The sequence below is a fragment of the Equus przewalskii genome, chromosome 6 (assembly GCF_037783145.1).
Source record: "Equus przewalskii isolate Varuska chromosome 6, EquPr2, whole genome shotgun sequence".
Taxonomy (NCBI): Eukaryota; Metazoa; Chordata; class Mammalia; order Perissodactyla; family Equidae; genus Equus; species Equus przewalskii.
This window is the reverse complement of record NC_091836.1, coordinates 27658318-27682866: the sequence shown is the minus strand read 5'-3', so window position 1 is coordinate 27682866 and position 24549 is coordinate 27658318. Positions and strand designations below refer to the sequence as shown.

The following is a 24549-nucleotide window of genomic DNA, read 5'->3' as shown; positions in this document are numbered from 1 at the left end:
TTTTAAGTCATGCGGTGTGCGGTAATTTGTTACAGTCCTAGGAAACTGTTACAACCACTTAGTAAACAAGGCCCAAATAAAAAGTGCTCAGACCTGGGGACACAGCAAGACGATGAGACAGGCGCGCAGATGGTTCAAAGCTCTGCTTCCCAGACGGGAGTCACAGATCCCAGAGTTCTGGTGACCGCACAGCCTGGCTTCCTGGAATATGGATTTACTCAGAGTCTGAGGAGAAAGTCGAGTAATTTAACTGATAAATAATTTAAAACAAAGAGGCATGTATTGTGGGGCGGAATGCCAGTTGTGCCTGCGTTTTCTTCAGATGAGAAAGGAGCTTCAAGGAGAAGCTGCAGTTGTTTGGGGGTTATGCCCCCCGACTCCTCCAGGATCCCCACCACCTTGGGGTGTCCACCTGCACCCCCGTGGGGAGAGGGATTGCCCAAAAGAAAAATCCAAAGTGATGGGGGCAATTCCTCAGACGTCTCACAATCCGGCTCAGCCGCTGGAACCTGCTGGGCTTCCCGGAAGCTGCTCCTTGGCCCGAAGACTCTCAGGGTGAGCCCTGAGGTGAGGCGGGGACGGCGGGCAGGAGACCAGGCAGAGTAAGAGCTCATGCGTCCTGAGCCCAACCCCCTGAGCAAATCCCTCAACCTTCTAGTGCCTAGTGGTCTGGTCTGTGTCAAAGGGGCCTCAGCCCCCCGCCCTGGTTGACCTAAGGATGCCTGAGGCGCCAGCAAGGGTGCTCCCCACCAGACTCCACCACGAGGCCTCCTTTCCCCAGTGAGGGTGGCTGATGGGTTGAGGGGAGACTGAGCTAGAAGGGAACTGTTCTTTCCTAGGGTGGGCAGAGGGGACAAGTTCCTCGGGGTTAGGAGAAGCAAGAGAAGCCCCCTCCCCAACATGGGGGTCCCAAGTTTCTGCGAAGAGGATGTCCCTGAGACCTTACTGCCTCTGAGCCCCACTCCCCGCACCAGCACCCAGGGCTCAGGGCAGAACGGAGGGCAGGAGGCAGCGATGGCCCCAGGACAGGGCCCCCTCCATCTGCTCCTCCCGCCAGGCCCAGGCTCCAAGGGAGTCCGCTTGAATGTTGGCACTGAGCTTTGAGTTAATAAACGTTGACATTTGGAGAGTGGGAGCCATCGGGGTGTTTTATTGGTGCTAATGTGATGCGGGCAGGATTAGCGACTCCCCAAATTGTTCTCTGGAATAGAGCGTGTGAAGGCAGAACGGGTCTCCTCTCTCCCTCCTGCCACTCAACTTCAGATTTGATTAAAAGCGCCTTCCCAGTGATGAAGACAGAATTGAATTAGCAGCCTGCCGTCCCTGTGCCTGCGGTGGGGGAGGGGGCGAAGGCAGGGGGCACTCATCCTCTCTGCCCTGCCTCCTTGCTTTTCCTCCTGGGAGCTTGGATGTCCCAGCACCCCAAACTTCTCTCTGCACTCCCGCCCCTCCCCCAGACCTGAACCGCAGAGCCTCTTTTGCGCCCACCTCTGTATCTCCCTCACCCCCTGTCCTCAGAGCATAGGCCGTCTGCGCTTCCCTGTCTCCCTCTGACATAGGATCCTGCAGTTATTTTTGGCTCTGAGAATTGATACCTGGGCAGGTGGGGAAGAGCCCTCCCACAGGCAGAAGGGGCCTGTCTCTCCTGATCCAAGCGTCCCCTCCTGTGTCTGGAGGCCACGTGACTCTCGGATCAACATCCAGGACAGAGAGGAAGGGTCTCAGGAGGCCCAGCAGCTCGCATTTCTCTGGCCCAACCACAGAGAGAACCAGGTGCCGCAGGGAGACAGGAGGGAGCTGGGGGGGGGGGGGGGGGCAGCAAGCGGCCAAGACTATAACCAGGCCCCCAAGAAACACAACTGTTTTCATGCTGCCTGTAGGTTTGGTGATACCTTCCTTGTTCTCTCCATCTATTTAAAGATTTTCCAGCCAGGCCCTTCCTCTTTCCTCTCCTGCAGGCTCCCCCGGCCCCAGCCTGTTCCCCCTTCCTCCTAGAGTGTCCCCTCAGCCCCTTGCTCACCCATGACACTACCTCCGCTTTCAGTTGTGTCCTCCCACTTGGGCCACCCGGTGCCCAGCTTTTCCAGGGACCGCACAGCCCAGTCTCCTCTGAGCATCACCCCCTTCAACTCCACTCTGAGTCCCCTGAGGAGGACCATCCTCAGCCTTTCCTGGAGGTCAAACTCAGGCCTGTTCAGGCTGTGCCATGGTGAGGCCCCCCTGGGAGAGACGTCTGTGTGTGTGCAGGTGGGTGAATGCAAGCCAGAGTTGTGTGCACGTGTGTGACGGCTCATGTACTTCAACACATGTATTTGGCCTCAGTTTTCTAGATGCTGGAGACTAATCCCCAAGAGAAGTTTCCAGAATCCAGTCATGCTATGCCTCAGCACAGTCTGCACTGTTTCCAGTGGCTCCCAGGAATTGCACAGTAACCGCGGTCTGGCACTGAGCTTGGACCTTACATATAGTATTTTATTTAATACTCGTAACAACCCAATGGGAAAGATACTATAACTATCCCATTTTACAGAAAAGAAACCGAGCGGCTCCACCCAAGGTATCAGGTAGCAATGGGTTACCTTGGGAATTGCCCCAGGTCTGTCTGAGTCCACAGCTCATGGGTATAGGCCTGGGACAATGAGCGGGGTGTCCACAGATGACTCCCCCTTCCCCCATCCCCCCATGAAGTGCCCCCAGATGTGCCAGCCTCCAGGCCCACGCTCCTCGGCCCCCAGAGAGGGTCCCACCTCCAGGGACTGGCGCCCAGTGCTGCACACGGTGGGCACCTCACACCACCGCAAGCCAGGAACTTAAAAAATATATTTTTTTACTTTTTATTATGGAAAATTTCAGAAGCTGGCATAATGAATCCCCATGTACTATCACCCAGCTTAGAAACTTGTCAACATTTTGCTAATCTCGTTTCGCCTATTCTCTATAACACAGATTTTTTTTTTCTAAACGATTTTAAAGCAAATCTCAGACATCATTTCATTTCACCTGTAAATACTTCAAAATGCGTCTCTAACAGGCAAGGACTTCTTCTCCTTTAACCTAATTACAGTACCGTGAACGTACCTAACAAAATTAGCAATGGTTCCTTAATGTTATCTAATACTCAGTCTATGGTCAAATTTCCCCAATTGCTTTAAAAACGACTTTTTACAGTTAGTTTGTTCAAATCAGGATGCAAAGCAGGCCTGTCCGTTGCATTTGGCCAATGTCTCCTGTCTCTTTAGTTTTTGACACTGTCCCACTCCCCCTCCCCCTCCTCAAGCAGGCTGTCTGTCCTACAGAACGTCCCACATTCTGACCGACTGATTCCACCCTCACGGTGTCTCCAACATCCTCTTCATCCCTGAGAGAGCATCTCAAAAGTCTGAAAGGGTTCACGTCGCTCTGCTCTCCTGCTTAAAACCCCTCCGTGGCTTCCTGTTGCCTTGAAAAGAAAGTCCATATAAACCAACATTACCTTAGTTAAAAAATTAAAATCCACATCCCCTTCTTGGCCCACAAAGACCTACCGTGTCATTTGGCTCATGATTGCCTCTCCAATGTCCCCCCCCCCGCCCCCCCCCCCACCGCACCCCGCTCCTGCGCCAGTCCCTTCAAGCTTTGCTCCAGTCCTACGGCTCCCTCTCCTTACTTTGAAACCTCGGGGGCTGTTGCAGACACGTTTCCTTCTGCCCGGAACGCACCCGCCCCGTCAGCTCAGCCACTGTGGCCACCAGCCAGCTCTTCCTCATCCTTCCACCCGCCTTAATGCCCCTTCCCCAGAGAGAGGTCTGCCCTGGCCACCTACCCAAAGCAGATCCCTCCCCTGCAGCTCCCTGTCTCAGCCTCTTTTTTGTGTCCATCGCACTTCTCAGGATCTGTAGTTATTTTTGCTATTTGTTCCTTTCTTTGGTTTTTAACACCCTCCTCCCCACTCCACCACCCACAATGAAGGCTTCCTGAGGGCAGGACTGACTCTGGTATCTCCGATGCCTAGAACAGGGCTTGGAACACAGATGCTCGAGTATTTGATGACTGATAGAATAAGTGGAAGGGAGGGAAGGAGAAAGAAGAGGTTTATCTTTCAGTGTTCACAGTCTGGTTGGAGAGGCAGGAAAACAATGAGAATTCAAGAGCTTTCAATCAATTAGTCAATCAATGAATGTCTATTAAGCACCAACTAATAACCTCCACACTTTTCCAGGCAGGGAGGGGATATCTTGGGTGTTAACAGCGCTCACTTAAAGGATAGCAGGTGCACTCTCTAGGTCCGAGTAGAAGTTCTCACACAAGGCTTCACGGCCTGGGAGTCATGCTGAGCCTCCCTTAGTACTATCCCTCTGCTTCCCTTCGTGCTCTGGAGTTCCAAAGGATGCCTGGGAGGCAGGCAGGGCCGAGGGTGCGATTATCCCCTTCTGAAAGAGAAGGAAGTTGAGACTCAGCTATTTGCCCAGGTCCCATGGCTTGTAGGGAACAGAACTGGGACTGCAGCCCACAGGTTGTAACTCCTCCCCTCCCTACCTGGCAGACAGACAGTGCAGAGGAAGACAGAAAGGAGGGAAGGGGTGGGCCCACCTGGGCGAAGGTGGAATAGGCAGAGGCCAGCAAAGGTGGCTCGTTCTGTCCCATCACGTGGGGCATCTCGGCATCTGCCCCAGGTCCCAAGCCTAAGGCAGAGGGCAGGGGAGCTCCCTGTGCCTGAATCTGTGCTGCATCCTCTGGAAGCTCCCCACACCGAGCCTCGGGCTCCCTGCCCTACAGCTTAGTTATTTCCAATTTAGAGAAAAGACCTCACTTGGCCTTTTATGGCCCCATCCAGTAGAGCTTTTTGTCTTTTTACCAGAGCTGTCTGTTTTTACTGTTTTTATCTCTGCTCTTTTATTAAGTAATCCTTTTAGCTTTTTATTTTTTCTGGCCTTATTTATTTTACTTCTTTTTTCTCTTTTGCTATTAAATGCAGACAGCGAGGCAGCAGCATCACCAAGGAGAGGCCAAGAGGGAGCCTCATGGGACCTGGGACCCTGGAGCATGAGCCGTGGCGCCAGATGTGGTCCCCAGGAAAGGCCCATGTTCCCGTTTAAAAATGGCCCATTGCAACATCAAGAGATGCACGGGACAAATGACTCTCACAGGAGAAAATGAGATTGGCCTCTCATAGCCTGAAGGACTTACTGGAACGGGGCCTTTTAGCTTGTTTCGGGGAGGGTAAGTGACATCTTGATGAATCCATTTTGACATAAAAACTCTTGATGCAGCCTCTAAAGCAGCCATTAAACCCTTAGCTTGCTCTTCTTCCAAGTTACGTGCAGAGCAGACTGTTCACCCCATCCCCAGACTCCACCCAGGGGCGGGGTGAGACGCAAGAGTCTCCACAGCAGACGTTTCTGGGTAATAAGTATCAGACCTTCCATATTTTGGTGTAGGGGCAGCAAAATGTCTCCTGAGCCAGAGTCAAATGGCCTTCCATTCTCGTGCCTCGAGTTTGGTTACTTAGACATATGGGCACCCTTTAAAAACATAGTGTCACCTGTGTTTTGAAATTTATATAAATGGTTTCACGCTATCAATTCCATTCTCTCTCACATTTCTTCCCTCTGGGTTGTTTGCAAGATCTTCCCAAGTTGCTGGATGGAGACGCAGTTCATTACTTCTACTGCGCGTGGTATTCTATCATGTGCCAATGCCGTGTTTTACTTACCCACCCCCCGGAGGGAAGGACACCAGGCTGGCTCAGATCCTGACCATCATGACTGATGGCCCCTTGCACATGTCTCAGGTGGGCCTCCAGGAGACTCTCTGAAGCTATTCAGCCAGCAGTGAGGGAGGGGCCGCGCTGGGGTGAGGCGCCAGACTCTGTCGGCCAGGTTTCTCCCCAGCATCACTTCCACTTCCCACCAGCAGGGGCTGAGGGCTTCTCTTTCCCGCCTCCTCACCAGTGTTTGACATGATTCCAATTTTCTACTTTTCGTTGCTCTGAGGGGGTGAAATCGTGCCTTCTTATTTTAATTTCTGCTAAAGAGATTAAGCAACTCTTCATACAGTTATTCGCTCTTCAAATGGCCACATCTATGAATGGTCTATTTATATCTTCTTCCCTTTTTTCTTTAACATCCTTGTGTTTTTTTGTGTGGATTTGCAGTTCTTTATATTTGCCGGATATTAAACCTTAGTCAGTTTTAGACTTCTAAAAATATCTCCTCCCAGGCTGTTACCCCTCTGTTGACTTTTTTATCCTTTTTTTAAAAACAAAATTCTCTAATGTTGATGTGATCAAATCCATTTATTTTGTGCCATGTGGTTTGTGTGTGGTTATTTTTTAAATCTTTTCAAAGAAATGCTCACTTTGAGGTTCATAGTTATTTTTAATACATTTTCTTCTATTTGTGTTTATAATGTTAGTTTTCACACTTAGGTCTTTCTCTGCTTGGATTTTTTTAAAAAATATAGTGTTGAGCAGGAATCCAACTTAATTTATTTCCAAAACAGTGAACCATTTGTTTTCTTCTCATACCGTTTACTCAATAATTCCTCATTCTCTCACTGATTTGTGATGCTTCCTCTATCATATGGAGTTCCCTTGTAGTTTTGTTTATTTAGACTTGATGTTATTTATTTCATTTGTTTATTTGTATCTGTCTAGGTCTGCTGCTGGTCCCTTACTCTGTTCCTTTGGCCTGTTTGCCTGTTCCCATGCCAGTGACACAATGCTTTTATTATTGTGCTTTTATTATAATCAGTTTGATTGTCAGCAGAACAAATGTTGCCTCTCTGCTGCTTTTTTAATTGAATTAGCTATTTGAGGATCTCAACTCTTTTATGTAAATTTTATCACCAAGTTGTTTAATTCCCCAAAATTTCTGCTGGAATTTAATTGAACATAGAAATTAACTTTGGGCTAATAGACATCTTTCCAAGATGAAGACATTCCAAACATGAATATAGTATTTCTTTTTCTTTAGGTCTTGAGTAAAGTTTAATTTTTTTTTCCTTTGTGATCTTGGGCCTTTGTTATTAATCCATATGGCCTTTGTGCTTTTCATTGCTATTATCAGAGAAAGGTCTACTGTCCTTTCCAGGATCCTGGAGCAGGGGCGAGGGGAGGGCCGCCTAGAAATGTGTCCATGTTATTGTAAAATTGCAAAAGTGGAGTTTTTTAAGCACAATTGATACAGACTGCTGTCTCTTTCCATGCGACCTTCCCCTCCACCGCACCTCCCCTACTGCTGGGCAATGTTGGAGTGATCACAGGTACGTCGGGGGTCCAGCTAAGGGAAATTTGAGCTAAGGATACACCTAACTTAGGGCTGATGGGATGTATTTATGTGGTCACAGTCGCTTCCACGTGTAGTTAGGTCATTACTAGGCATCCTAGTGTCAGAATAGCTTCCAGAAATTCATGGAATTCCTTCCACCTACCGTCCTGACTCACCAGACATCTGGACATAAAGGCACAGAGCTAGAGGTAAGTGAGACAGTTAATTAATAAAAAAATTAACATGTTGTTTTCTGTTTATGACATTCATTGTACTGTCCAGTTTTTTATTGTAATTAGTTGTAATTTCTCATCCTAAATAAACATTTATTTTATACCTAATTTTGAATCTGTAGTTTTATTTTATTTTTCTTAAAGAGGGCTCCTCCAATTGCATAAACTTCTGCACCTCAAAACCTGGATTTGTCCCCTAGATATTGTCAATGGTATTACTGCTTTCTGTATTCAAATGTTTGCGTTGATCCAGCAACCTTGCTAAACTCTCTTATTAGTCCTAAAAGTTTGTCTGTTGACTCCTTTGAGTTGCCTCATTAAATTATCATATCACTTGCAAATAATAACTATTTTATCTCTTTCTTTCCAATACTCATATTTTTAATTTCTTTTTCCTATCTTATTGCATTGGTCAGTACCTTCAGTATTCTGCTGAACAGTATGCCAGTGATAGTGGACATTAATAGGAATATATCAAAAGTTCCTTCTTTAAGCATGATGTTTGCCAAAGGATTTGGCTGGCTAGTCTATATCAAGTTAGAAAAGTTCCTATTTTCCTAATAGTTTTTTAAAAATCATTTATTGATCTTGAACATTGTCAGATGCCTTTTGCATCTGTTTCAATGACTGTCATTTTTCTCCTTCATTCCTTTAACTCAGGGGTCAGCAAAATACAGACTGTGGGCCAAATCGGGTTGCGCCTGTTTTTTACAAATGAAGTTTAATTGGAACACAGCCGTGTCTATTTACTTACATATTGACTGTGGCTGCTTTCATACTGCACTGGCAGAGTTGAGTAACTGGGACAGATATTGCCTAGGCCATGAAGCCTAAAACATTTATTATCTCACCCTTTGCAAGAAAAAGTTTGCCAACCTCTGCTTTAAAGTGATGAGTTATATTGATAGACTTTCTAATCATGAACTATTTTCACATTACTAGGATAAATTCCTCCCATTCAGAGCGCTTTTTATTTCATTGCAGTATAACCTATCTTCAGTAAAGTACAATGATCTCAGATATACAGATTGATGAATTTTTACATATGTATACACTCATTTAAATAGCATTCAGACAAGATAACAAATACTCTCAGCACTGCAGTAGGCTCTCTCGTTCCCCCAACCAGTCTATTTCTCTCACCCCCACAGTAATGACTCCTCTGAATTCTGTTGCTGTAGACTCATTTGCCTGTCTTGAAATTCTTAGAAATGGAATCATATAGTATGTAGTCTTATGTGTCTGGCTTTTCACTCCACAGTGTGGATTGTTGTGTACAGCAGTAGTTAGCTCTTTCGTATCATTTAGTATTCCATTATTTGAATAGGTAGGCATTGTGTTTTAAGATGGCATTAGATTCAGTTGATCTTTTTATGAGATAAAATCGATCTATATCTATTAATTTCATCTTATGGACTACGTCAGTTAATCTTCTTTGATGGAAAGCATTAATAATACTATAGAAGTAAACAGAGCAACACAACTTGTTGAGTTGTAGCATATTGGGTAATTCACAAAATTATAGGATGAGATAAACAGCCTGGCCTCAAGCAAGAAAGGAATCAGGTTGGCTCTGGAGGGCCAAGAAGCAGACACTGGTGTGGTTCCACACAAATGGAACACGCAGTTGATATTTTATTGAAGTTTTTTTATACCTATATTCTTAAATAAAAGTGGCTTAAAATCCCCTTTTCTTGGGGCCGGCCCTGTGGCCGAGTGGTTAACTTCGAGCGCTCTGCTTCAGTGGCCCAGGGTTTTGCCAGTTCGGATCCTGGACGCGGACATGGCACCACTCATCAGGCCATACTGATGTGGCGTCGCACGTGCCACAACTAGAAGGACCCACATCTAAAAATATACACCTATGTCCCGGGGGGCTTTGGGGAGAGAAAAAGGAAAAAGAAAATTCCCTTTTCTTATAATGTTTTCTTTTTTGGTGTCAAGTTTATGCCAAGTTATATCAAGTTCGTGAAATGATCTGGACAGTTTGCCCTCTTTCCTATTTTGAGGACTATTTGTGTTAGATAACTTGAAATTTTGGTAGAGTTAATCTATAAATACCTATAAAATAACCTGGGACTTTTTGGGTGGTGGGGTGATTTTTATAATTACTATTTTAATTTGTTTGTTGTTTGGCTATTAGTCTGTTCAAGTCTTCTATTTATCTTGTGCCAATTTCAGCATTATATATTTTCTGGAATTTGTGCATTTCATCTAGGTTTTCAAAATGGATATACTTGCATATATGTATATGTTGTTCTAACGTTATTTTTATATTTTAAAATCTTAGTTCTGCCTCCTGTTTAATACTGTAGTTTGGTTGTTTTAAAAACTTCTCTTGTTTTCTTGATGTTTATTTTATAGCCTTTTAAAAGATGTTTATTTTATGAGTCTTTTCAAAGAAGCTTTTGTTTTTATTAGTCATTTATATTGTTTTTGCTGTTCTTCATATTCTTTATTTCATTGATTTCTCTCTAATCTTTATTATTTTCTTCTTGTTTATTTGGATTTTCTCTCTATTTGAATATATAACTCATTTGTTTGGTCTTTCTTATTTTCTGATAGATGCATTTTAAAGCTATAAATTTTCCTCATGGTACTGCTTTAGCTGTAGTAGATAAGTTTTGACATTTAGAGCTTTCTTTGACATTCAGTTCTAAGTAATTCATAATTTCCCTTAAGATTTTTTCTTTAGCCCAAGGGCTATTTGGACAACTAGCCCAAGCCTACTTAAGATATATGGGATAGTTTGGCTATTCTCTTGGTCTCTTGCCACCTCTGTCTCTCCTGACTGCTCTCAGGTTGACATCATCTGGATTTTTGTTCCAGATTATGATATATATTCACCATTTATTCAAGCAGTGATAAAATTTAATAAATTCTTTTTCAATCTTATTTTTCTTGTCTTATATCTGCCTCTTAGATTCACTTTTTTTTTTTTACATCACTAGAATACATTCTGCATACGTCTTTATGCCTGAGGGTGTGTTTATTTTGCTCTCATATTTAAATAAATATTTCCATATATAAAATTCAACAGTTTCTAGGTATCGCTTGTCATTCCATTGTCACTCTGATTCTCCTTCTTTGGAGATGATCTGCTCTGTCTCTTTGGAAGCTTTCTCTGCGATGCTCTTAAATGTCTCCCTAATGTGTCCTTGTATGAGTTTTTTTCTTCTCTCTCTTGTTCAGCACTCTCTTAACCCTTTATGTCTAAAGGCTAATACGTTCCTTTAATTCTGGGGAAAGTTGAGTCACTGCTTCTTCCAGTATTTTCTCTCTTCTATTTACTCTTTCGTCTTCTCCAGGGACTCAGGATACACAATTATTAGTGCTTTTATGCCTATCTCCCATGTCTTACCTTTCTCCTGATCCCTGGGGGAGATCCTTGACCCTTATTTATCCTCTTGTGCTCCACAGCGTTGGATTTAGATGAAACAAGTGTTCCCTGGACCCAAGCCTCCACCCCCCGCTGGCCTCTGTGCTGCTGCAGCTGAGGAAGTCAGGAAGGTGGGGAAAGCCCATTTCCAGGATCCCAGTTCCCAGAACCATTTGTTCACTCACTCACTCAAGAACACTTATTCCTTTTCTACTCTGTGCCAGACCCTGTCCTGGGTCCTGGAGGCACTTGGTCCCTGATTACTTCTCCAACACATTCACCACTCTCCTCCCTATTTATTATGCTCCAGCCACTGCAGACTTCTCCCAGCACCTTGAAGATGCCAGGTGTGCTCCCTCACAGGGCTCTTCCACTTGCTGTTCTCTGCTCTTCTCCTCCACTTTTCCTGTCCCTGTCCATGTCTGCATTACTGGCTTTTCCTCATCTTTCAAGTCTCAGTTCAAACGCTGTCTTCTCAAAGAGCCCATCCCTAACCACTCTCTCTAAAGTAGTCTGGTCACTGTGTTTTATCCTGTTTAATTTCTTTATATATGACATTTACCACTACTGGAAATCAGTCAGGATAGGCCAGGCTAAGCTGCAGTAACAAATGTGGAGAGAATTACCAGTAATGGGAGAGTCGCAGTTAACACTTATTCAGGGTTTCTCATGTGCCGGGCACTTTGCTTAGCATGTGATATGTGTTGTCCTGTTTAATTTACACAACACCCATATAATGTAGGTATTATTGTCATCCTCATTTTACAGGTAGGGAACCTGAGGCTCAGGGAGCTTAACTGGCATAACTAGAATGTGGTAGAGTCAGGATCTGACTCTAAGTCTGTGTGACTCCAGAGCCCCTGTGCTCTCCATGAGCGTGAAATGGGAGGAGGGAGGAAATGCTCATCCTTTTCTCTGCCTCTCTCCTTCTTGCTAATGCTCAACCCTCTCAAAAAGCATCTGGACGTTGGCCCTGAAAGACGAGGGTATCTGGAGCTTGGAGGAGTACATGGTGGCCCCTCAGGATGCCAATGAACAGCATGCCCCCTGAAAGGGCAGAGATGCTGGGCCTTTTCTCTCTGCCCTTCCTCATTTCTCTCCCTCCTACAGCACAGGATAGGGGAGGGACTCCAAAAGGCCTCCTTCCATTGGGAACCTGGAGGAAAATCCCAAGCTCATCACTATCCACAGGCTCCTTTTGACCATGACCTTGTACAAGGTTAATCTGGCTCTGTCTCCCGGATTCCACAAGTTCAATGTGCACAAGGCAAATCAGGGCTGCCCTCTGCAACCTGAGCCCCCAGTTCCATGGCCCTCTACTCCCACATCTAGAGGGGCCTGTTTCCTGGGCACTGCCAAGGTGAGAGGGATAACCAGAGCTTAACCCAGCTCCCCCAGTTTGTTTCGACCTGCTCCTCTGCGGGGGCAGCTTCTGGGTCCTCAGGTCCTTTCCTGCTCTGTCCTCCACGTCCCTCCAGACAAAGGAGGCCAACACTCTACCCTGAGTTAGGGTGTGGGATAGGCAGTGCTGGGCTGGAGGGAAGCCGAGCTTCGGCCCCAGGGTCCCTTCCCCACCCACCTTGGCTCTGACAAGACTGAGGGAGGAGAGAGCCAGTAGTTCCCACTCACCCTTCTCCCCACGGTGCTGGATGCTGGTAGGGGAGGCGCAGGGAGCTGCCACAGTGCCCGTCCCTCCCTGGTCAGGAGATGCTCGGAACAGACAGCCACACGACCTCACCAGGCCTCGCCCCTGGAGCAGATTCTACAGTCTGCGGAGAGCTCTCCCTCTCCTTCTTCTGTCTCATCACTACAACAGCTCTTAGAAGCGAGCAGGGAAGGGATTGTTCATTCCCATTGTGTAGACGAGGAAACGGAGGCTCAGCAAGGCAAAGTTGTATACCAAAGGCCGTGCTGTGGCCTTGCATTAGTGGTCCAGCCAGGACTTTCCTCTACTCCCTCACGTTAATGCATGCATGGTTATACGTGTGTGCATTCCCATGTGGGCGTGCATTAAGTGTCTAAATGTCCATGTGCAAGCCTTCTTGGTCAAAAGAAGTCAGCGTGAGTGCCAAATGCAAGGGGAGCTGTCTCCTTAGGCTGGGCCCCCATGGCTCCAGACTCTGTTTCCTGGAAGGACTGCCCTATCCCATTATCTCCTGCCCCCGTCCTTGTCCAGTACTCTCCCTACTCTGTGCCCAGCCTCCCGCTCCAGCAGAGGCCCTCCTCCTCCTCGGCTGAGATCTCCAACAGGCTTTGTTCTTGCTGCCTGCAGAGCTCTGTGGGCACTGTGTGGCCGCCCAGCCCCACAGAGGCTGGCCCACTCACATGGCTATGTGCTGGGTCCCTGCCCGCTGCCCCTCCCTCTCTTCCTTCCCTCAGTGCAAATAGTAGGAATGCACCTTGGGTCTGACCTGCATCTCTACTAAGGAAACCGCTCCTCTTCTCCATCTAAATTCAGCTGGATGGCCCCCCCGCCGCCAGCTGTCCTCTCCTGCCAGCCCGGGACAGCCTTTCCCTCATCAGGGAGAACAAGGCTCATTCCCTCTACCTACTTGCCTCTCACCTGTCTCTTTTATCAGAGCCATAATCCACAGGCTGCAGCAGTGAAGGGGACCAGGCCCTCCTCCGTTGCTGTCAGTTTTCCAGCTGGGCTTATCTGTGCCTTCTTGCACTGTTCTCTTGTCATAGGAGCCGGGGGCTGTGTGTGTGACAACCGGGTGAAATAAATGCTGCCTCCTCCCCCTCCCCAATTCCCTGTCCTCTTGCTGAGGACAGCTGAGTGTCTTCCTGGCTTCCACAGAAGATGTTGGTGTATTGTCACCTGTCCTTATTTGATTAGTGTCTTACTCAAAATGCCTGGGGCCATCTCTCCACAGAAAGAAAGAGGACAAGTCTCTCCGTTTCCCCGTCTCTGCCTGAGTTGCTGGCTCCGGGAAGCAGGCTGGGGTGGGGGAGGCAGGACTGCAGGAAGCAGGGTGGGGAGATGGCTCGTTGTGAGGTCAGGGTGGCGGGAAGAGGAGAACCAGAGAGGCCGGGGGTTTCAAGGACTGTGAGCCTAGGATCGAGAATCGGGAACGTTATTCACAAACCTTTTTCAGACATCCTATGTGCATCCTCCGCCTGCTGCCATGCCCCGTGGTGGCCTCTCCAAGCTCCCACAGTAAGAGTTGATGAGACAGGCTTTGTATTTTCCCTCACAGGAAAAAATGTGCATCCCGGGGGCCTCAGTGGTGAACACTTGGTGCTAATGGACCTGAGGTCCTGAATCCTGGTCCCCCAGGGGCTTCTGTGGCCTCTGTAAACACGGATAGAACACACCAGACACAAGAGCCTTCAGACCAGTAAGCACCTTGGGGCCCTGGAAGGGAGTACAGCCCTGTCCACGTGAGCCCTTCTCCACAGCTGGAAGAACATGGGTCATTGGCACCATCCTGCTGTCTTATTCAAATTTCTCAGCAGTCCTGTAACACAGTTGGTATTGTTTTCATTCTCCAGATAAGGAGGCTAAGGCTCGGGAGGCCAGATGACTTTCTCAAGAGAACAATCAGCATGTGGTAGAGCCAAGACTGAAAACGAGATCTTCTGACGACAGAGCCAATACCCCAGCCATGACTCAAGCTTGACAGTAGCCAAGAGGGTGGCTCCCGCCGAGGTGTGAGCCGCTCCACGTGCCAGGTACGCCAAGAAGAAAGCCGTCAGGAATGAGCAGGTACACCCAGGCCTCTCAAACAGGTGTCTTCTGGTGTGTTTGTTGTCGGCAGCAGGTAGTCATGGGCTGAGCTGGCTGATTAGACACAGGTCCCCACTGAACAGCAGCTGGAAGACGTGAATTCTCACGTCCTCACACAATAGACTGACACGTGCGCCCATGTGCTCGGGCTCACGGATGTTACCTTTCCCACCCCCAGCCTGCGTCCCCTGGGAATCTATTCACCTCTACTCGGCAGAGCAGGGAGGAGAAGAGGATAAACCAACACCCACACTGTATTCCTTCTCGTCTCTCTCCTTGTGAAAACAAGAGGAACAGTGCAGAGCCTCATCCGATATTCTCATCCTGACATCATCCCAGGAAAATAAGTCCTTTTCAAAACCGCGGTTGCAGCGCCTCCCCTCCCGCGGCTGAGAGCCGGCAGAGCGGACCATGTGTGGGGCTCCGTGGCTGGCCCAGGCGCACGGGGGTAAGGCTTAATTATGATTCACGGAGCTGCATTGTGGAGATGGTTTAAAGCCACTTAATTAGTGTAGGAATATACCACCGTAATTATCCTGAAATATGGCCTAATTAACCTATGGAAAAGCCAGGCCCACTGCTTGGGAATGCCGGAGACATTAATAGTCTATTAATGTGCGTACCCCATCTGCTCTCTGCACAGCTTTGGGGGTACACAGGGGTGGGAGTGGGGCAGACAGAGGAGACTAGCATTTGCCCTGGAGGGCAATGATGTTTAAGAGAAAATGTGTGAAGTGGGCAGGGAATGGAGAAGAGGAATGCCGTTTACTGAGTACCTATTATGAGCCAAGTGATGTTTTAATCCTTTTCTTATTTAATCCTCCAAACAATCCTTTAAGATAGATATTAAAGTTCAGAGAGGTTCGTTAACTAACCCAAAGTCAAACAGCCAGGAAATAGCTAAACTGGAATTCATTCTCTAGTCAGGCTGCTCCAGAGGCCGTGCTCTTCCCGTTATTCCTCACTGTCTTTGGCAGACACAAAAGACTCAGGGAAATGGACAAAATAAAGAAAAGAGGCTCTTTCAACCTAAGGAGGTGTCTCTTCTGACATTTTAGGAAAATGGAGTCATTCAAGCTTCCTAGAGGCAGGATCAAGCTACCAAGCATGCTGTGCAGGTTGGACACTGCACAACCCTAGGAGACCTCATTCACATAAGCGACAGTGGGAATGATGTCCCCTACAGAATACAGTGTACAACCTGAGCAACCTTTCACAGCAGTCCTGGGAGACTGCCCTATGTGACTCTTTAATTTCCCTTCCAATCCAAGTCACCAAGTCCCATCCAAGCTCAGATACTGCCCCAAAGCCAGAGAAGCCACATCTGGAATAATCCTTAATGAAGCAGGATTTGAACCCAATCCTCCCCTGGGGGAGAAGCCAGCACCTGGGGGACACTCAGACGCCAGGACGAAAGTTCAGAGCCCTCGACGGGGAGCCCGATAGCCAGACTTCCGCCTCAGAGCCTGTCTGGCCAGCAGGTCGAGGAATATTCCAACAACGTCCTCATTCTTCCCTGATCAAAGGAGCTGGGCTTGAACCTGCTGTAATCATCCGTCAGGGAGTTTGCTTAAAATTCCCCTAATTACGGGAGAGCAGAAAATTGCTACGCCTCAGACTGAATAGAGAAATTGAAGGCGCCCTGCTCCCAGCTGCCTGGAGGAGACAAGCCAGGATGGAACGGAAAGGCTGGGAGAGGCGAGGGGGGCCGACAGGGATGGCGGGGCTTGGGGGGAGAGCAAGCTCCCTATCTGTGCCAGGGAGCGGGAGAGGAAGGGAAAGAGCCAGCTGCAAGCGGGGGCATCGTGGCTGGTCAGGTGGGGCAGGCTGCCTCCCCTGCAGAGACAAGGGTGCTGGGGCGACAAGGGTGGGCACGTGGGGAAGAAAGACCAGAAATGCACCGTCCTGTGGCTGGAGCTGGCTTTCAGGAGAGGCTGGGGGAGCCCCTAACTCTGGCTTGGTTAAGAAAGTAGGCTCTGGAACATGCTCCCTGCCAGGAGAGGCGAAGGGAAAGAGGCGAGGCCCAGGGAGGCGAAGTCACTCATCTGACGTCACCCAGCTCATCAGGGGCTGAGCTGGCACTCAAACCCAGGCTTCAGACTCAGTCCAGGCATTATACCCCCATGGAGGAAGGGAGTGGGAGGGGGCTGTCCAGAAGCTGGGGAGGCAGGAGGAGCGCAGGTCCGCTCTCTGACCAGTCCATGTTGATTGCAAGGGGCAGGCAACATTCTAAAGGGTCTCCCCCTTTCCAGCCCTGCCCCGTTCATTAGCCTGCGGGCTCCTCACCCCAACAGCTGTCCCACAGAGGAGAGCTATGCTTGGGAAAGGCTGGTTGGTGCTCCTCAACTCTCACCCTTCCCAGGGACTTCTCAGGGCCTCACGCGAGTCCCTGCTTGGGCCCAGCTCTGGTCCTCTGTGGCCCCGGCTGCAGTACTGTTGGTCCCAGTGACAGTGTAGGGGCATTGTCAGAGACTTGGGGTTTGCAAGTTACAGAACCCACTCAAACTAGCATTTAAATAAAAGGAGAAGCTTACTAAAGGACATGGGAGTGTCCTATAGATCCCCAGGGCAGGAATGGGCCAAGCCTCCATCAGCACTGCTATTAAGGACAGGAAAGCCCACAGGAACCAGGAGGGCCTGCCCGCCATCTCCCCCTTTGCTTCTCCCGGACACCTGGGCAGACCTCAGCACCCGAGATGGCCACCAAGGCTCCCAAACCCACAGGCACTAAATAAAGGACGGTGTGAATAGCCTGCCTCTAGGCCCTGATTCCAATATCCCAAAGTTGGAATTCTGATTGGCCCAGCTGGGCTCAGGTGCCTGTTCTAGTCCAAGCAACCTCAGTCCAGGGGGCAGGTCACACTCAACAAATGGCTGCCGTGTGCCGCTGCTGTGTGTGAGCAGCACGGTTCAGGGGCCCTGCTGAGCTGGACGGTAACTCCACACCCTCCCCCACAGCAGTGAAACATGCTCGGGGAGTGGCTGTGCAGTGGACCAGCCTGGAGGTAGGGATGGGGGCTTACCTGTCTCGGCAGGTGGTCTCACCTGAAGCCGAGTGGTGAGTCACTTGGGGTGTCAGACGCCACAGCTCAGGTGGCTGGCTGTGGCTGAGGCAAATCCTCCATCGGGAAACTAGAACCGAAGGGCAGGGGACTCGGCCCGGGCCCCAGCCCGCGGGACCCAGATGTGCAGTGGCAGGCCGTCTGCGGAGGCCGGAGCCTGGCCCGGGCCTGCGGGAAGGGGGGCCAGCCTCTCAGGCTCCAGGTGCTTACCTGAGGCTGGGAAACCTGTACTTTAGAAACTTGACTATTTTCCTGCTGTTTGTATTTTCTGTAATTATTTCCCTTTTGTTCTCCAGTATTTATGGAAGTCCTTTGTGAAAATGCCAACGGATCCCAGCAATGCTGAGAGGAACCAGCAAAGAGCCCTCTTCCTGGGCTCAAAGTAAAAGAGACGCATCCCCTGCAGCCTGGGAGTGGTGGGGACAGGAACCCGGCCAGGAGGAATGGGGAGGGGAGGGGAGAGGAGGGGAGGGGAGGGGAGGAGAGGGGACCATAGTCGGGTGGCTATGAGTCCTGACTTCGGTGCCAGATGGAGCTGGGCCTGAATTTCATCTCCACTATGTATGTGCTCCAGACAAGTTGCTTAACCTCCAGCTCTCAGTTTCCTTATCTTATCTGTAAAATGGAGATGATTGCATCCCGCCTTCTAGTGCCACACAAGTTGGGCCCTGAGTAAATGGCAGGTGTTATTGCATTGTTGTTGATGATGGACTTGCTGAGAGGGTGGAGGCTGCACTCCCACGGCCCTGTCCTGGCTCCCCTCTGCCCTACCCCCACTCTAGCCGCTTTTACTAAGCCCTCAGCTCCTGACCCTCGTTCTGGATCCTTGTCTCACAGCCCCCAGAGGCAACCATCGCATCCTTAATTGCAATCCTTTCGCTCAGCAAAGCCATCGGCACCTAATGTCCCATGTCATTGCTGGTTCTCTGTCTGTGGACATCTCTCTCCTGGCGGCTGCTCAGCCGCCCGGGGCAACTCCATCTGGCTGGGAACAGCCATGGCGACGGGGCAGGGCCAGGACCTTCCAGCGATGCATGGGTAATAATTTGCTTACAGATAACATCAGAGGGCGAAGGGCTCTGTGACTCTATCACTGGTCCTTTCGGCCACTTTGGACCTTCATCTCTGCCCCCCTAGAAACCAGAGGTCCCTCTGATCTCCAACCCCAGGGCCTCATCCATCTCCTCACTGCAGAGCAGGCCCCTGGACCCAGGGGAAACTGAGGTCCCCCTCCCCCTACCCCACCCCAACTTGGCTCTGATGCCGTGTGGCGTTTTAAGGGAGAGCCCAGCAAAAAGTCACGCGGGGGAAGGTGAACTTGGAGGAGGACTGGGAACTCAGCGGAGCCCGGGGTCAAGGCAGAGCTTATCCCAGGGTTGCGAGTCCCCTTCCCCGGGTCCCAAGGCAGGACCCCTCCCCTGGGCCAGCTCCTGTGGTAACCCCCTCCCTGCCCCAGCACCCAGGAGCATCCAGGGGCACAGGGAGCTGCTTCCTCAGGAATTCACGGCCAAGACTGGTCTGACGGTGGCTTTGGGAACCTCCAGGACAGGGCAGACAGTAAGTGGGCAGCTCTGCCGGCTCGCCTGGTAAGTTCAGGACAAGACTGCGCTCAGAGGAAGCCCAGGGTCTCCCCACGTCTGAGAAGGAGCTTCGACAGAGGCCTGGGAGAAGGAGTCCCCCAGCTGCAGTCCTGGTCCTGGGCTCACCTGACACCCAGGGCCCCAGGCAGCACAGCCCAGCTTGGGGCTTGAGGTTTCAGGTGGCGGAAGCCCTGGGGGATGCAGAGCTCCCCCAGAATCCCTGGCAGCCACACCACAGACACCACCTCTCCACCCTGCCGAGGGGGAGGGAGAGGAGGAACATCTGGTCTGGGTGACATGTGGAGGCCATTCCAGGGTAGGTGGCAGACACAGAAGGTGGGAGGCAAGGAGGGGCACATACGTCACCTGAAAACCCGTATCTGAGCTCCCAGCCCACCTCGCTCAAACCGCCCACCTTGAGGAACCCCCACTCCCGATCCTCCCTCCCTGGGTTTTCTGCAGTGATGTCATTGCCACTAACAAGCTCTTCCTTATCTTCACCAAGTGTGCCTGAAGGAGGGGCACCTGCACCCCGCCCCCAGCCCTGCTCCTCTGCACACGCCCACCGTGCCGCAGAGTGACCGCAAGGTCAGGTGACATGTGGGAGGCAGCCCGTGAAGAACTGTGCCCTTCTTAGGAGCTGACCATATTGCACCCAAAATGGAGGATAGGGAGAGGATGGGGGAAGGGACAGGCGAGTGAAATGAGAGAAGGATGAGAAATGAGATGCTCAGATGGCCCCAAACCAGGCAGGGGTGCCTCATGGCAGTGCTGGCAGCTGGCAGGAGGCTTCATGGCAGCGATGGCCACCTGGGGATCGGGGAGCAGCTGAAAGGCGGCTGAGGGCCAAAGAGACCGAGTCATCCAGCCTTGGCTCAAACCTGCTCCCCCACCCCCCCGGCTGGGCTTTGACCCTGTCCTGGAAACCCTCTTAACACAAACCGCCCATTAGGGGCACTGTCTCATCCAGCTGAGGCCCATAGAGATAAAGGGTAATTGCACTCTGAGGCTGCCCACGCTGGAGTCGCTGCTTTGCTGGGGAGAACCTGGGTGCCTGGAACCTGCAGGACTGAACTGCCGACAGCAAAACTCTGTCCGAGAGTTGCCTAGGACCCTGAGAGAAGTGGAGAGCTTGTGGGTTCAGAAAGAGAAAACAAGAAGCGAGAGAATTCAAGATGACACTCAGCTTTGCCTAGAACGCCTGACCCTTGGTTCCCACCAGCCCAAACATCATCCATCCTCTGAAACCCAGCAGAAATGCCGCCTCTTCCATGAAGCCTTCCTTGACTTCCAAACGAAGATGCCTCTCTCCCTAAGTCTTCATCCACACTGATCTCATGAACCTGATCACTTTATTTTTTGCACTGTGCCAAGCTGGCTAGACCTGGAGCTCTACAGGGCAGAGCCAGGTCTTGCGCATCGTCCCGTTACAAGAGTTCCATAACTACTTGCTGGATAAAAGGAGGGGTGTGGAGGTGGGCAGTGAGTGGAATGCTCAGATCACAGGACACAAGAGGGGCTCAGGAAACACCAGCTGAAATGAGATTCAGAAGAGCCATTGCTTGCCACCTGACATCCACATTGAATTTGAGGACAACATAGAAAAGAAGCCTGTTTCTCCGGAGTCCTGGGGAACAGAGAAAGTGAAGGCAGTGCTCGCACAGGAGGGGCATGCACAGGCTACTGGGAGAATATGCTTTAAGGGGAAAAAATGCTCCCCACCCTCCTTGTGGTTTTGGTAGTGGCAGTGGCAGAAATAAATCATTTATTTATTCAACAATACTTTCATTTCAGATATTCTGTTTTCATCCTTATAGGTACCAGTTGGGTTCTTTAAATCTTTTATTTCTCTTCTCATCATGTTCATGTTTTCCTCCACGTTTCTGAGCATATGGAGCATATTTGTAACCACTGCTTTAGCATCCTGGTCTGCTAATTCCATCATCTGTCTCCTTTTGGGGTCTGTTTCTGTTGGCTCATTTTTCTTCTGGTTATGGGTCTTATGTTCCTGCTTCTTTGAGTGTCTGTTAATTTTTTATTAGGTGATGGACATTGTGAATTTTACACTGGGTTCTGGATTTTGCAGTATTCCTTTAAAGAGTGCTGGACCTTGCTCTGGCTTATAGCTGTTTGGAATCCTTTCCATCCTTTTAAGCCTTGCTTTTAAGCTCTGTTAGAGTGGGTCCGGGGCAGCCTTTGGTCTCTGGCTAAGGTAACATCTTTCTGAGGACCCTATCCAGTGCGCCATGTGCTGCAAGCTCTCTCCACTCTCGCTGGTGGGAATCTGAGCCAATCCCAGCCCTGTGAGGTCTGTTCAGTCTTCTGCTTTCTGGCAGGTCTTTCCCTAACCTCATGGTGTTTCACCCCAATTATGCACAGATCCAAGTTCTGCGCCATGTTCAGCCAAAGTTTCGAGAACCCTTCCACAGAGTTCCAGAACTCTCCATGTGCAGCTCCCTCCTCTTCAGTATTCTTTCTCACAAACTCCCTCCTCAGCTCCATCTCTGTCTTATCAACTCAACCCCCAGGCTCTATTTGGGATTCCCCTTCCTTCACAATGGCGAGGTTGTTTCTCTCCTCTCAGGGACTACCGTCCTGTGTTCCCCGTGGCCCATTGTCTGAAAGTAGTCGTTTCATATACTTTGCCCGGTATTCAGTTGTTTTCATCAGATGGGCAATTACCATAGCAGTTAATCTTTCATGGGAAGAAGGGGAGGCTTCCTGTTCAATACATATTTATTGGAGAACTCTCCTGTGAGATTTCCAGGCGTGCCAGGCCCAGCTTTGGGTGCTGGGGATAAAGCACTGCACTAAATGGACAGAATCTCTGCCCTCCGGGAGGCATAATTCCAGGGGATGGGGGGAAGATCAAGAACAGTAACAAACATAATACTTAACTGTGTGTCGTGTTAGGAGGTGAAAAGTGCTATGGGGAAAAAGTAGAGCAGGATGAGAGGGAGAGAAAGCCAGGGAAAGGAGCAGTATTTTAAAGAAGCTGCTCAGGAAGGCCTCACTAAGAAGGGACACTGAGCAAAGTCCTGAAGGAAGGGAATGAATGAGCCTCAGATGCAAAGCCCTGAAGTGGGAGCAGGCCTGGCTTGCTCAGGGAACAGCAAGGAGACCAATGTAGTTATCAGGGTTCAAGTGAGAGAGACATGGTCAGAGTGACGAAGGGGAGGAGCCAGACCATGAAGAGCCTTATAGGCACAGAAGGGGAGCAGACAGTTACAGTAAAACTCGGGACAAGAGAAGATGGGAGCTTGGCCCTGGGTGGAGGCCGCAGAGGAGGTGAGGAGTGAATTCAGAAGGTTCTGAATGTTATGTTGAAGGACTGGAAGAGAGAGGAGTCAGGGACCACTCCTAAGGCTTTTGGCCTGAGCAGCTGGAAGGATGGAGTTGCCACTGACCGATACAGCTTGGAAGGCTGCAGGCCTAACAGGTGCGTGGGCTGGGGGGAGAGCAGTCTGGTTGTGGACGTGTTAGGTTTGAGATGTCTACTAGACATCGAGTGGAGCCATTCAGTGGGCAGGTGGACACTAGTTAGGAATTCAGTGGAGAGACCTAAGATGGTACGAAGGGAACGAAGCTGGGGAAGGAGCCCACTGGTGAGGTCTTGCCTAGTGACGCCCGAAGGTCCACATTCTACTCCACAGAATACCCTTCTGTGTCCACAGAAGAGGGCAGGAGCTCGCAAACCTGGATGGGTCCTTCGGAGGCCAGCTCCACCCTCCTCTTATTCCAAGAAAGTTGGCCCAAACCACAAAGGGCTTTCAGATCACATCACCACCCAGGAGCCACGCTCCAGGACCTCCAAGAAGAAGCTGCATCAGAGACTCTGTCCTCTGGGGCCCCCCACCTGCTGCTTCACAGGCTCCCTGGTTCTCATTCATGACTCTGGACAGTGACATTTGCCCCCTTGGCTCTAGAGTGGCTCACCTTGATACCCCGCATTTGACACTGAGTCTCCCCTAACCTGGCTTTGCCCCATCTGACCAGGACACTTGTTGGCTGTGCTTCCCAAGCAATCCCTGATGCGTCTCTGGTTTCAGGCTCCCTTCACTCTGCCTCACAGCTGGTGTATGACTCAAGGGAACATTTCTCCCACTCCTTATAGAGAGAAGGTCCCATCGCCCTGGGACTTGAAAGTCCTCCCAGACATCTAACCTCCATCCCTACTGCTTTTATCCAATGGCCTTTTATTCTAACGCTCTCCTCCTGTACCAAATGGGGCTCTCAATCACTCTTTCATTTCCTTCTTTGCTCCTGTTTCTTCCTCCCTCTCAGGTGCTCTTCTTCTCCTTGTCCTTCGGTCTCTTCCACACCTTTCTCACCCGCCTCTGCATGCCCTCTCCCTGCTCTCTCACCTCACTCAGGCATTCATCTCAGACCGTTAGTGTAGGGGAGGGTAGGTGAAACTCTTGCTGATGCTGGTGAAGATCCTTTTCTCTTTTCACCCTGGGAAGGCCGGAACTCAATGCCCCCAGAGTCCTCTCTGCTCCAGACCACTCCCTCGCCCTCAGACACCCCCATGATGCCTTTGTTGTCGTGCTGCTGTGTCCTGCTGTTCTCACGTCACCCTGACTCAGCTGAAGAGACCCAGTCCTCAGGAGATGATCAGCTTCACCTCCAGTAACTACCCCTCCTGTTCCCCTGGCCCCTCACACACACGAGGGCACACACACACGTGCACACCCGCATGCGTGCACAGACACGCGCACACACACACGTTGATCCTTAAGTGATGGTGAGAGCAGTGGCCAAGTGATCCATGGCTCCTTTTTCTTCTGCTGCTGTGGTAAAATATGGACGGCTGGAACCACGGGAGAAATGAGGCATGAAAATTAATCTGCTTTACAATCCTCATGAATATTTAAAAGCTGATGAATATGTAACTACATTTCTTTTCTCCTCCATTAGTGTCTGCTTTTGAGTTACTCTATAGCTCCCTTTGGTTCCTTTGGGGGCTGGTTGGCTAGACTGATTTTTAAATTGGTTTTATAGGTGCCTATAGCTCCCGGGTTCCCCCTACCCCCAATCCTGAGAAAAGGATTTGTCCCTTTAAAATTCCCCAGGAAGGCCTGGCAGAGAGACAGAGAGAGATGAAACCCCCTCCTACCTTACACTGTGGGACCCCAGAGGGGTGGGTGATGGTTGAGAGAAGACACTTGGCAGTGGGACTCACAGAGTACATCCTTTTAAGGATAAACCACCTCCTTCTTCCCTGAGCCTCAGTTTCCCCTTGAGGAAAATAGCAGGCTCTTGCTCTCCAGCCATCATGGGCCTTTCAGGGCCCTAGTCAAGGCTGGCCTTGAGAAACC

At 50.0% G+C, this 24549-nt stretch overlaps 1 long non-coding RNA gene across 1 annotated transcript in view; it reads right to left on the bottom strand.

Annotated features, from left to right (window-relative positions):
- Positions 1-2846: 2846 nt before the first annotated feature.
- LOC139083865 (uncharacterized) overlaps positions 2847-24549 on the bottom strand; it is a 38048-nt gene continuing 16345 nt past the window's right edge. The window contains exon 5 of the long non-coding RNA XR_011540890.1: positions 2847-3439. This is a non-coding gene — a long non-coding RNA (uncharacterized lncRNA). The remainder of the gene's footprint in view (positions 3440-24549) is intronic.